The 11,757-nt window shown below is 37.5% G+C and overlaps 1 protein-coding gene and 1 pseudogene across 4 annotated transcripts in view; one reads left to right on the forward strand and one right to left on the reverse strand.

Annotated features, from left to right (window-relative positions):
• Positions 1-11,757, forward strand: part of HDAC9 (histone deacetylase 9) — a 458,777-nt gene that overhangs the window by 37,084 nt on the left and 409,936 nt on the right. The window lies entirely within an intron of this gene.
• On the reverse strand, positions 3,124-7,387 carry LOC105853212 (annotated as a pseudogene).

The raw sequence follows: 11,757 nt of genomic DNA on the forward strand, positions 1-11,757 counted from the left end.
CCTCAGCAGTGTACTTCGTCAATCTGCCTGTTCTGCTCCCCATTCTGTCTCTGGTGAATCCTCTCACCCTCTGCATCTCTGTCTTGTACCCCAGTTCTGTATGAATAAATAAATAAATCTTTAAAAAAAAAATCAATGTGACTTCCAGTCCCAGTTTAGTTCTCTTTTCTTTATATTTGGCTCCCCCCTTTCTTTTGGAAGCTGTTTTAGAATTTTCTTTTTATCCCCATTGTAAAATTGCACCCTTCAATTCAGAGGCTTGTTTTCTTTAATACCTCAAAGATTCCTTTATGTTTTAAAATTATCCTTTATCAAAGCATGCTGTTCTTATTTTAACACATCAGTTGTCTTCCCATATTAGGTATAGAATATAATTAATCTTATTTTTTCTGCCTTTATTTTTATGCTTTTTTTTTTTTTCTGTCCCTTTCATCAATTCAAGTTTGTTTGAATCTCTCCTGCCTCTTTGGAGCTTAAGAGTGAGCATTTGCTCATTGGAAATTTATTTGTGTTGCCATCATGAACCAGAGGCTTTCCTGTGTAGGATGCTCAAGTTGTTGGGAGTTTTTTGATTGGGCATATGAATGTTTGTGTCTATCTAGTTAGAAGCATTCCTTGCATACTTATGTCTTTAGATTTTTTGTCATAGTTCTTTTTTTTTTTTTCAATCTTTCCAGAGAAGAATTTCCAGGCTTCTACTTGTAGGGAACATGCTTGACTGCCAGAACTGAGAGAGTCCTTTGGCGAATATGTTATATGGACTTGTACTTTGTCAGCCTCTTTTTGGCTATTGATGTGTTCCATGCTTTTTGCTAAAGTTGGTTCTCTTGCTCAGTTCAGTTTATACAGGAGATTACTCTCTTGTCTTGTAGTGATACCAGGATGTGCACATACAGAGTGTAAAGGGATCTGGAGAGGAGGAGAAATCTCTTGAGTATGAGGGAGAGGACATGTCCATTCAGTGCTCTGTAATGAGATTTTAAATCAATTTTTTTATTTGGACCCTGCATATGAAACTGCCTTCCTTTGAGTCTGTACCTGCAAATTTTGAGTCTCTGAGTACTCTCTGGCACAAGGCTGATGCTGCTCCCCCATTGTAGTCACTTCAGGTGGTGGTGTCTCTGTTCCTCAGGCTACCTGCCACCACTTGGTTCACTTTCCCACTTCAAAATCTCATTCAACTTCCTTGTTCATTTTTGCCATCTTTTCCATTTTCTTTTTCATGTAGGTACATAGAATTTTAATTATTTTACTGCCACTTGTGGGTATTTCTGATGGGAAGAAAAATTTCTTTGGTCAACCTGTCACTTATATTCAGAATTCATGCAGTTTTTAAATCACTCACACTCAATGTTACAAGCATTAATGTTACTGATGATGTTCTTCTTATTACCATTATTTGTAACATGAGATATTTTAAGATAATAATAGAATATTAAAGAAGCCCATTATTGCCATGGACTTGATTAAATCTATCATTTTAATGAGGGCATCATAAGGTTAAAGTGTGTGATGGGCCCTGGTGGTCTCTATCTGATATATTCATATCTGCATACATCAATTTATTTCATAATTGCTCACCCATCCAGAACACAGATTTCCAGCAATTGCATTTGATTGGTAACAAATGTCAGAACAAAGAAAGTATCAGCAGTAGCACTGAAACCACACTAATTTGCTTTTGTGTCTGAAGATGTTTCTTTGGGGCTAAGTTATAAAGACATTGAACAAAAAATCATTCATTTTCATCTTATAACCTCATAGTTTATTAAGCTTTTTGAAATGTACAGTTCAAATTCATGGAGGTTAGAAAAAAAAAAAAAAGAGTCTATCAGAGACAGGGACCAGTCTATGAAACTCCTAACAACAAAGAGGAAGATGGGAGATATAGCAACGACAAACAAAGGAACTAAGATTCCCACTGGGAGCCTGTATCATCAGTCTTGTGCCATAGCAGGTGTCTCACCCAAACCTCCCTGGGCCCTATCATTTTAATGCTCCCTTGTCTGACTTTGCAGCAGAGATCTCTTTTTGCCTGAGGGATTTTTCTGTTCACTGAAGCCTATACCAGATGCCTGTCTCAGGTGTGCACATCATAAGTGCCAGAGAATTAAGGCCACCAGGAAGTAGCCAGAAACCAGTGACTGATGGGAGCTGAGGTGTAAATATCCTGGCTTCCTTACTCACTTGTGCACTGGCAACTAGAGGTCCCAGCAGGAAGCACCAGTTGTCCTTCTGGTAATTTGCCTGCTCGCTGGCTGCCTTCCTTTACTATCTCAATTCCCTGCTCTCCCACTGTTGATGCATAGAGTCACCTCCCAAATAGTCTGCTTCCATTTATTCCTTTTGCCTTAACAAGGATTTAACAATCAAAACCCATTTTTTTTTGAGCTCTTATATTTTAGTTTATCCTTCATTTAACTTTCAAACACTGCTGTAAGACCCTCCCTGGTGGCACAGTGGGCTAAACCACAGCACTAAGAAGCTAAAGCCACTTCAGCATGAATTGGAACCCCACCCCAGAGGTGACCCACATGGCACAACAGACCTCTCTCCTGACCTGCCTGCTGCTCCCCCAAGCAGTGTACTTCGTCAGTTGGCCTGTTCTGCTCTCCACTCTGTCTCTGGTGAATCTTCTCACTGCCCCTGCACCTCTGGCCTGTACCCCAGTTCTGTATGCACAAATAAATAAATCTTTTTTAAAAAAAAGAAAATAAACACTGCTGTAGCTGACTAGCCAAATGAAAATGATGACAAGCAGTGAACATACTGGCAATAGTCATGCAATCATTCTGGCTGTAGTCATGACTGGCTATAGTCATACACTCATTCACTACTGCATGTAAAATCTCAGCAATGAGTGTCAGTCAGTGGCTCCATGAAGAAGTCTACCCCTGAACACCATTCCTAGATGATCATCTTCCACATATGATTCTCCATTGTAAATTCATTCCCATTCCTGGTTTATATCAAATCCACCAGTTCTGCTTCATCTGTTTCATTTGTCTTTTCTGCTTCCTTGCAGGTATTTTTCCAGTAAATAGTTTATCAGGAAAAATAAAGCTTTTCTCTAGAAAGTTTTCCTTAAATTCAGTGATCAGGAAATCCTTTCCACATGGTCTGTTACAAATTGGCCCTGCTTTCAATTAGAACACATATAGTATCTTCATGCTTGACAGTGTGGCCTGGATGAGAAGTAATTACCATGGTTCACTTGTCAGGAGTAGATTTTTGGCTTTTGAAGCCACAGGATGCTTCAAGCAGTTGTATGTCCATGCACATGAAAAGATCTTTCTCACCTAATAAAAACATTGTGGTCTTTCTGATCTAAGACAATGATAACCTCTTCTGCTCTAGTCCACTCCTCATCTTTATCTCCTTCATGGTGGAGTATTATCTTCTGGTCACTTTTCGTATATTTGTTGATATGAACTTCTAGAATCTTCACTCCAACTATTTTCCTTCCAACTGTTTTCCTTCCACTTTTTCTTCTAGCTGTAAGAATGATCCATTCCCCATGGCCCTGACATTCCATGATCACAGACTAAATCTGTTGAACAATTCAAGGTCCTATTTGATTTTGTTCATGAAGTTCTTGGGTTCAGAGAATGGAGTCCTTGGGATCACATTAGGAAAGTTTTCACCAGAGCTCTTTCACCAGCACCAATGAGTTACCAGGCAAGTTTCTCCATGACACAGAGATAATAGTTATATGTAAGTGGGTAGTTTTATTAGAAAAGGGAGAGAAGAATAAAGGACACTTGTATAGACACAAGCAAGCAGAATGAGCTGCTCCAAAGATACAGATTTGATAAAAAAGAGACCAGGGTGGTCCTGATGGGTAGCCTTAAGGAGAGTTGCCACCACTGAGAAAAGTCAGTAAAGAGAAGTCTTGGCATGATATAGGTTATGGGCAGTTAAGAAGGCTGTTTCCCTGTGGAGGGAGAGAGTGGGTAGAAAGAAGCACCAGCATAAGCACAGGTGGGCAGAAGGACTGCTGCTCCCTGCCAGTACAAAGACTGCACTGATATAGACTTCTTCTCTGGGGAAGTTTCCCTTCTTGGAGTGGCTTATTTGCTGTTGATTTTGGGTAATTGTAGAATTTGAAAGAGACCAGAGTTCCACAATTGGCAATCAACACACAAACGTCAGTGGCCTTCCTATACACAACCAATCAGAAGAAGTGGAAATAAAAAAAAAAAATCATGTTTACAATTGAAGCAAAAAAATCAAATTCTAAGGAATAAACCTAACAAAAGAGATAAAAGACCTATACAAAGAAAAGTATAAAATACTGTTAAAGGAAATACAAGAAGACACAAAGAAATGGAAAAACATCCCTTGCTCATGGATCAGGAGAATTAACATCATTAAAATGGCCATCCTGACAAAGCTATGTACAAATTTAATGCTATCCCAATAAAAGTCTCAATAACATTGTTCAAAGAAATAAAACAAATAAAACAAATATTGATGAGATTTATATGGAACCACAAAAACTTTGAATAGCCAAAACTCTCCTGACTAAAAGGAAAGAGAATGGAGGCATCATACTCCCAGACTTAAGCTATCCTACAAAGCCATACTAATCTATACTGCATGGTACTGGAACAAGAACAGACACACCGACCAGTAGATTCAAACAGAAAATCAATCTCCATATCTTTACCTCTGGTCTGTGCTCCTGACAGTCCTTACAGAAATCATACCTGCGTGGGTCTTGTGCTTTGTGATCTAAGCCTGGTGCCTAAGGATCTTAGTTCCTATAGCTGGTTAATGGCTAGTTATCCCTTCTAGCCCCACCTTCAGCTCTTAGCATTGTGGAACCAGGTTTCTGGTCTTGTGACAATTCCTTTCCAGCTTTTCTATCCTTATCCTCCATCACTATTGATGAATTTTTATTTGCATTCCAGTTCCTCAGCCATTGTAACAACACCTATTGCTCCTTTCTTACTACTTAAACCTTCACATTCATCACAAATTACATTCTTTTTCAGAGCCAATTTGCTTGTTGCACTATTAGATGAGTCCTCTAAGGTTATTGAAAGCTGATGCCCAACATTTTAACCTCTCCTTTCTCTCTGCATCCTTCCTCCTCCAAGAAACATACCAAAGATATCCATGGGGGAACCAAAACCACTACCTCCTCCACTTTCTTTAATGGCTAGCTCTCTTCTTTTGCCATTTAAATCCCACTGAGACTTGAGGAAGGATGCTATGTTACTCAATAAGACAGTGTTAGATGCATGTAAGTAGTTGTAAACAAAATATTTAATTTTCAGGATGATCCATTGACAACAAGGATTATGTGTATATTTAAGATGATTCAAGAACAGCTAATATATTACAGTTCTAGGTTTTGACCTTTACCTACACAAAAATTTACACCATCCTGGATGATTAATTTGATTACAGTCTTAACATTTAACATGTAGTGTGATAATTAAAACATATGTGTGAATGTGAAATTATTTTAAGAAAGTGGGGAACCATTAACTTACCAGTGCTCAATAAAAACCCTACCTAAGCCTCTATAAGTTCATGGAAATGCAGTAGTGAATATATTAACCAGGTTAATCATATAATTACTGCTTTCATGGAATATAGAAGCTTTCAAAATTAAAAAAAATAGTTATATACATATAATGAGATGAATGGTAGCATGAAAGACTGTGATATATATTCCTCAATTACTGCTGAAAATTAGTTTACTAAAAGGTTTATTATTTCTAACTATTTCCACATTTTTCTAACCTTCCTGGGATTATCTAAAATATGTACTGGAATGTATTTTTACTCAACTACAGAAATTCAACTAACAGAAGTAATTGTAGAACAAAATTTTAAGTGTAACCTAAATAATGCCTGGCCTCTGTGCTTATTTTTTCCTGTTATCTCATCTTCTGTAAAGGTAGGAGGAAATTGAAAAGTAGTGTTTTGGGATAGGAGAGAAATGACTCTCTTCCAGGAAAATAGAAATATATTTACTGTTGTCCCTAGAAGAATGGAACTGAATAAAAAAGGATGGAAGAGGGGAGAGAAGGTCTGGGAAAGTAATGATAGGCCCTGATGCTTAAAAAATAGACTTGTCTCATGCTCATATTTTACTGTGCTTACGCTTTACTATCCATCTCTAACTCTACAATAAAATCGAGTTCCCACAAAAAAAAGGCCACAAAGTGAAAAATGCAAAATATATTAGTAGAGACAAAAGTTAAATCAGAAGTAGCCATAATATCATAAATGCTGGAAATTCCCTTCAATATGGGGGAAAGCAGTTTGGTAGTTTCATACATAGAAGAATATAAGTTCAGCAGAATCTGATGAAAGTTATGGGTAAGAGAGTTAAGGACTAGGAAGATGAGACTAATGTCTGAGTTTTAAACCAGTGGGTATCCATAAGCCTTACAACACTTAAAACTACACAAATCCTGAAATTGAGCAGCTTGATTCAGCCATAGGGTGAACCAACCAGCATCTTCCTCAAGTCTTCAGTTGATAGCCATGCCCAGTCTCTCCAAAACTCTTAGGTAATTGTGCTCAATGCCTGAAATGATCTTTGCTGTGTGTTACATTCTTTAAGTTATCAAGGAGTGATTTTGCGGTACAACATTCATTCTCCATTAACCTTGATCATAAGAGGAGACCAATAGTACTGTTCCCATGACAAGTCTCTGCCATATGTTTTCCATTTACTTCTTTGGCATTTACCTTCAGAATTTCATTTCTAGTCACACATTCACTTTTATTTTCCCATAGGTCCTGTTCTTTCCACACTGGTGATTTTCATCTATTGTCTGGGATCCCCACTAATGAAAGATCCTGCCTATGAGTTTGCTAATTAGTGTACGATTCAGCACCAGCCTCATTGAAATAAACACATTAATTCAAGTATGTTGATTTGATTAAGACAGAAGGGTAAAATAAGTAGCTGCATAATTAAGTGACAAGAAAGTATTGCTTCACTTTCAATTTATATCTATTTTAAGGTAGATGAGAACCATCTGGTAAAAAGAGTTTGTGTTTGGGAATCATGTTCACCACTAAGTACATTTCAATTCCCATTAAACCTTAATTCCCCCTTAAAATCAGGATCTAAATATTATCCCATGTGAGTGGTGACGAATAAGTGGAAAACATCTTTTGCTTGATACTTTTAACTTGATAGTGGTATCGATCTATTATGCTTGCAATAGTGTTATTATTATAGTATTTTAAAAATAGAGATTCAAGGAATGAAAGGGGAAAATTATAATGTGATAGTTCAGAAATTTGGAAGAAATCTCCCTAATCAAGTGGCCAGTTATGGGGCATCTACTCTAGTAATATGGCTGCGATAACAAAAGCACTTTACCTCATTAGGTCCTCCCCCCAAATTCATATCCATAGTCAAACCATGCAGAAAAAGAAGGCAAACTCAAATTGAGAAATATTCTTTAAAATAATTAAGCTGTGATCATCAAAAAGTATGGAGGCAGTAAAATCAGGAAAGATTTGAAACTCCCACTTGGAAGCAACTAAGGTGACATAGCAACTCAGTGTGATCTGGGAGCCATGTTGGATCTTGGACAGTAAAAAGGGTGCTAGTAAGAAATGTATGAAATCTAAACAAAAGCTGAAGTATAATAGTATTATATTGGTGTTAATTTGTAGTTTTGACAAATGTCCCTTGGTTATGTAAGATGGTAACATTAGGAGAAGCTGAGAGAACCTTAATTGGGAACTCAGTGTACTCTCTTGGTAACTTTCCTGCAAACCTGAAATCATTCCAAAATAAAAATATGAAAACATGTTTAATGTTAAAAAGTAGAACAGCCACAGAGAATGGATCAGTTGTTGCTGGGAGGAGAGTAAGTAGAGCACTCAGGAGGATTTTCGTTTTGGTGATAGGTTTTTGCATTCTATGATTGTACTTTTTTTTTAAGATTTATTTATTTATGTATTTATTTGTTTATGCATACAGAACTGGGATACAAGCCAGAGGTTCAGGGGCAGTGAGGGGATTCACCAGAGACAGAACAGATTGACAAAGTACACTGCTGAGGGGAGCAGTGGTTGGGTCAGGAGAGGTCTGCCACACCATATGGGTCACCTCCGTGGCCGGGGATAGAACTCATGCTAAAACTGCTGAGGCCAGTTTGCAGTGCTGCATCCTAACCTGTTGTGTCAGCAGGGAGGGCCCAATAGTAGTATCTTAATCTGTACATGGGTTAAAATTCAGTCATTTGCACCTCAAAAGTCAGCTTGTCAATTAAAAAAAAAAAAGGAAAAGGAATGGGAGGGAAGAAAGAGACAGGAAGGATGGAAGGAAATGAGAAAGGGCAGAAGGAAAGGAGGAGAAGAAAAATAATATAAAAAGGTTCTAGAAAAAGTTAATGGACTATAAAGATTTTTTCTTATATATAATGATGTCATGAAGTTAACACATCATATTACATAGTTTTATAGTTTTCCCTTAATAAATATTAATTGAATCCCATTGATGTTATTAATACTTGGAGGTATGCAAGAACTTACTATGTTCTATGTGTTGTTAAGAGAGAATAACATATACTGTAAAAATGTTCTTAAGAGAAATCAGGGCATAGACATATGGGAAGACAAACTGCAGTGAAATATTTACATAATATTTTAAGATAATGTCAGCATCATATTAAGCAAAGTGAATTATGATGATATAAGTTCAGAAGAGATATAAACAGTCTGAAATCAACAGAGAATGTTCATGAAGGAGGTACATTAAGCTTACAAGAGATTCCTTGTGTTGACTAAAGACTATTATATTTAGGAATTGACCATTTAAATCTCATTTTTTTTAATTTTAAAATTACCATAAGCTATATTTATGCAACCCCTAAATTCCAATGTTTGAAACTTTAACCTCTCCAAATGTCTTTAGTTGGGGGGAGGGGACGAGGCTTGGCGTCTTTATGAAGTAGCAAGATTTAGATGAAATAGTGAAAGTGAAAGTTCATGATGGCATTAGTGATTCATAAGAATGAAACAGGGAGCTTACTCTCTGTCTCTCCAGCATGTGAAGATAAAAGAAGAAGGAGGCCCCTACCTGGCAGCACAATGGGGTAAAGCATAGTACTCTGAAGCTGTGGGCAGCCACTGCAGCATGAGTTCGATCCCCAGCCAGGGAGGTGACCCACATGGTAGAGCAGATCTCTCCTGACTCCCCCCGCTGCTCCCTTCGGCAATATATTGCACTCTATCTGCCTGTTCTGTTCCCTGCTCTGTCTATGGCAAATCCTCACACCTGTGGTCTGTACCCGAGTTCTTGTATGTATAAATAAATGAATCTTTTATAAAAAAAAGAAGAAGAAGAAGAAGGAAACCAGCTCTTTCCAGAAATTGGCTCCTAGATCTTGGACTGCTCAGCCTCCAGAAATGTGAAGAATAAATGCTTGCTTAAATCACCTAGTGTAGAGTGTTTTGTCACAGCAGTCCAAAATACTAAGACAAAATTTACATTAACATGTCCAACATTCATGAGAATTAATATATTAAACCCTTATAAGGAATTTATATGTATTAGCTAAAGTGATTCTTTCAGGGACCCTCAGGATAGATACTAGTATTTGCTCTTTTTCAAAGAATCATCACCAAGTTAAATAACGTGCTACAGGCCCTCCCTGGTGGCACAGTGGGTTAAAGTACTGCACAAAGAAGCTTAAGTCACTTCCACATGAGTTCGATCCCTGCCTGCCCCGGGGGAGAGCCACATGGCGTGGCAGACCTCTCCTGACCCGCCCGCTGCTCCCCTCAGCAGTGTACTTCGTCGATCTGCCACAGAGTGCTCCCACTCTGTCTCTGGTGAAGCCTCTCACCGCCCCTGAGCCTCTGGCCTGTACCCTAGTTCTGTATGAACAAATAAATCTTAAAAAAAAAAAAAATAACGTGCTACAGGTCAGACAGACAATGAGGAAGGGGCCAATAGAGGATTTAAATTCAGTCTCTGCCTGCAGCACATACACTTGCCCCACTAAACTATATGGAATCTGTAGCCATATTGTTTAATTTTTCCATCTGAAATAAAAGCATACTTTAAATATCCAAGAAACCTTGATTTTTCTAAAAAAGTGCTTTTGAAATACAACTCTATCTATAACGTATTTCCTGAATACAAATGGCCTTTGCTATGTTCTTCATTGGCTCCCTGCCCCTTGTTAATGTGCATGGACTAGTGCCTTTCATTTTGCCACCTGCCAGCAGTGACCTTGGCAGCCTGGCATGCCAGCCAAGATTCCAAAATAGCAAAAGTAGCCACTTAGGTTTCTGAACAAACTCTTGGAGCCACAAATATGCCTTGCCATGTAAATAAACATGTCTATTGACATGGCAATAGTCATTTTATGAGGTGACTTATTAGTTGATGGTTCTAAGTGTGACTTGATTATTTCTGCTTATGATATTCTTGTAATTCTAATATAGTCTTTCCTTAATTTTATGTTTTCCTATTGTTGGAATTGCTCAATTTGTCTAAAATACTCCATTTTAGTTACTCAGCAATGACCCCATTTGCTTACAAGCATTTTGGTGATGAAAATAACTGTCAATTACATGGGATTTTGTTTGTTGTTGTTTTTGTTAGAATAAAAAAAAAAAAAAACAAGAATTCTGATTTCTCCATACAATTACTGAAAAACAAGTGTACTTTATAAGTGATTATAGATGGATAAATGCTTAGTTTTTGCAGTCTATTTAATTCAAAAGCTTAATAATAAATTTGCTACAAACTGCCAGTGAGCAGAGATGTAAATAACAGCATATGCTCACAAGTGATCCATGAAAATGAGATTCCTTAGTAATGTTCCTCTATATTGCTTGTAGCAAATTTTTCTGAATCTCAAACCTCCATGTTAAGTATCCTGAGTGCTATGGACACCTGGGACAGGCCAGTTTTCCTTATGGAGAATGGTCCTCTGTATTGCATAAAGTTTAGCTGCACTGCTTACCCCAACACAGTATATACCAGGATCATCCCCTTCAACTGTGATAATCAAAAATGTCTCCAGTAATGGTCACATGCCTTTGGGAGTAATTTTATCCCCTGTTGAGAGACATTGGCTTATTCTATTGGCTTATAAAAGTCAACATGTACAAAATTCAATTCATGTTTCCCTCAAGTCTTTTCCAGAAAAGTTATGAGCATGACTGAGACAAACTTACCATCTTCCTTTAATGGCTGTGGAACTCAATTTGCTCATTTCTCTACAACTCAGTTTATCTGTAAAATAAAATATATTCACAGAAACTTCTTACATGATTGTTGTGAGGTTTATATGAACCAGTATGTAAAAAACATCTAGGCCATCCATAGTCACATAGTAGCCTTCAGTTAATAAATATTTATAATAACAAACTAATACTCCTTAATGTTAGTATGAGTCATACAATGGAGGAAGGTTCCAAGATTCTTAGTCAAAAAACAGGTGTGCTCAGCCAATATTATCCTCAACGGAGAAAAGCTGAAAGCCTTTCCTTTGAGATCAGGAACAAGACAAGAGTGTCCACTATCACCACTGCTCTTCAACAACACTGGAAGTTCTAGCCAGAACAATAAGACAGGAAAAAGGTATACAAGGAATCCAAATAGGGAAAGAAGAAGTAAAACTATCCTTATTTGCAGACAATGATATGTTAATTTATATGGAAAACCCTAAAAGCTCCACAGAGGAACTAATCAAAACCATCCACTAGTTTAGCAAGGTAGCAGGATATAAAATCAACACACAAAAGTCAGAGGCTTTC

Source organism: Condylura cristata, unplaced genomic scaffold, assembly GCF_000260355.1.
Source record: "Condylura cristata isolate star-nosed mole 26May11 unplaced genomic scaffold, ConCri1.0 scaffold00005, whole genome shotgun sequence".
Taxonomy (NCBI): Eukaryota; Metazoa; Chordata; class Mammalia; order Eulipotyphla; family Talpidae; genus Condylura; species Condylura cristata.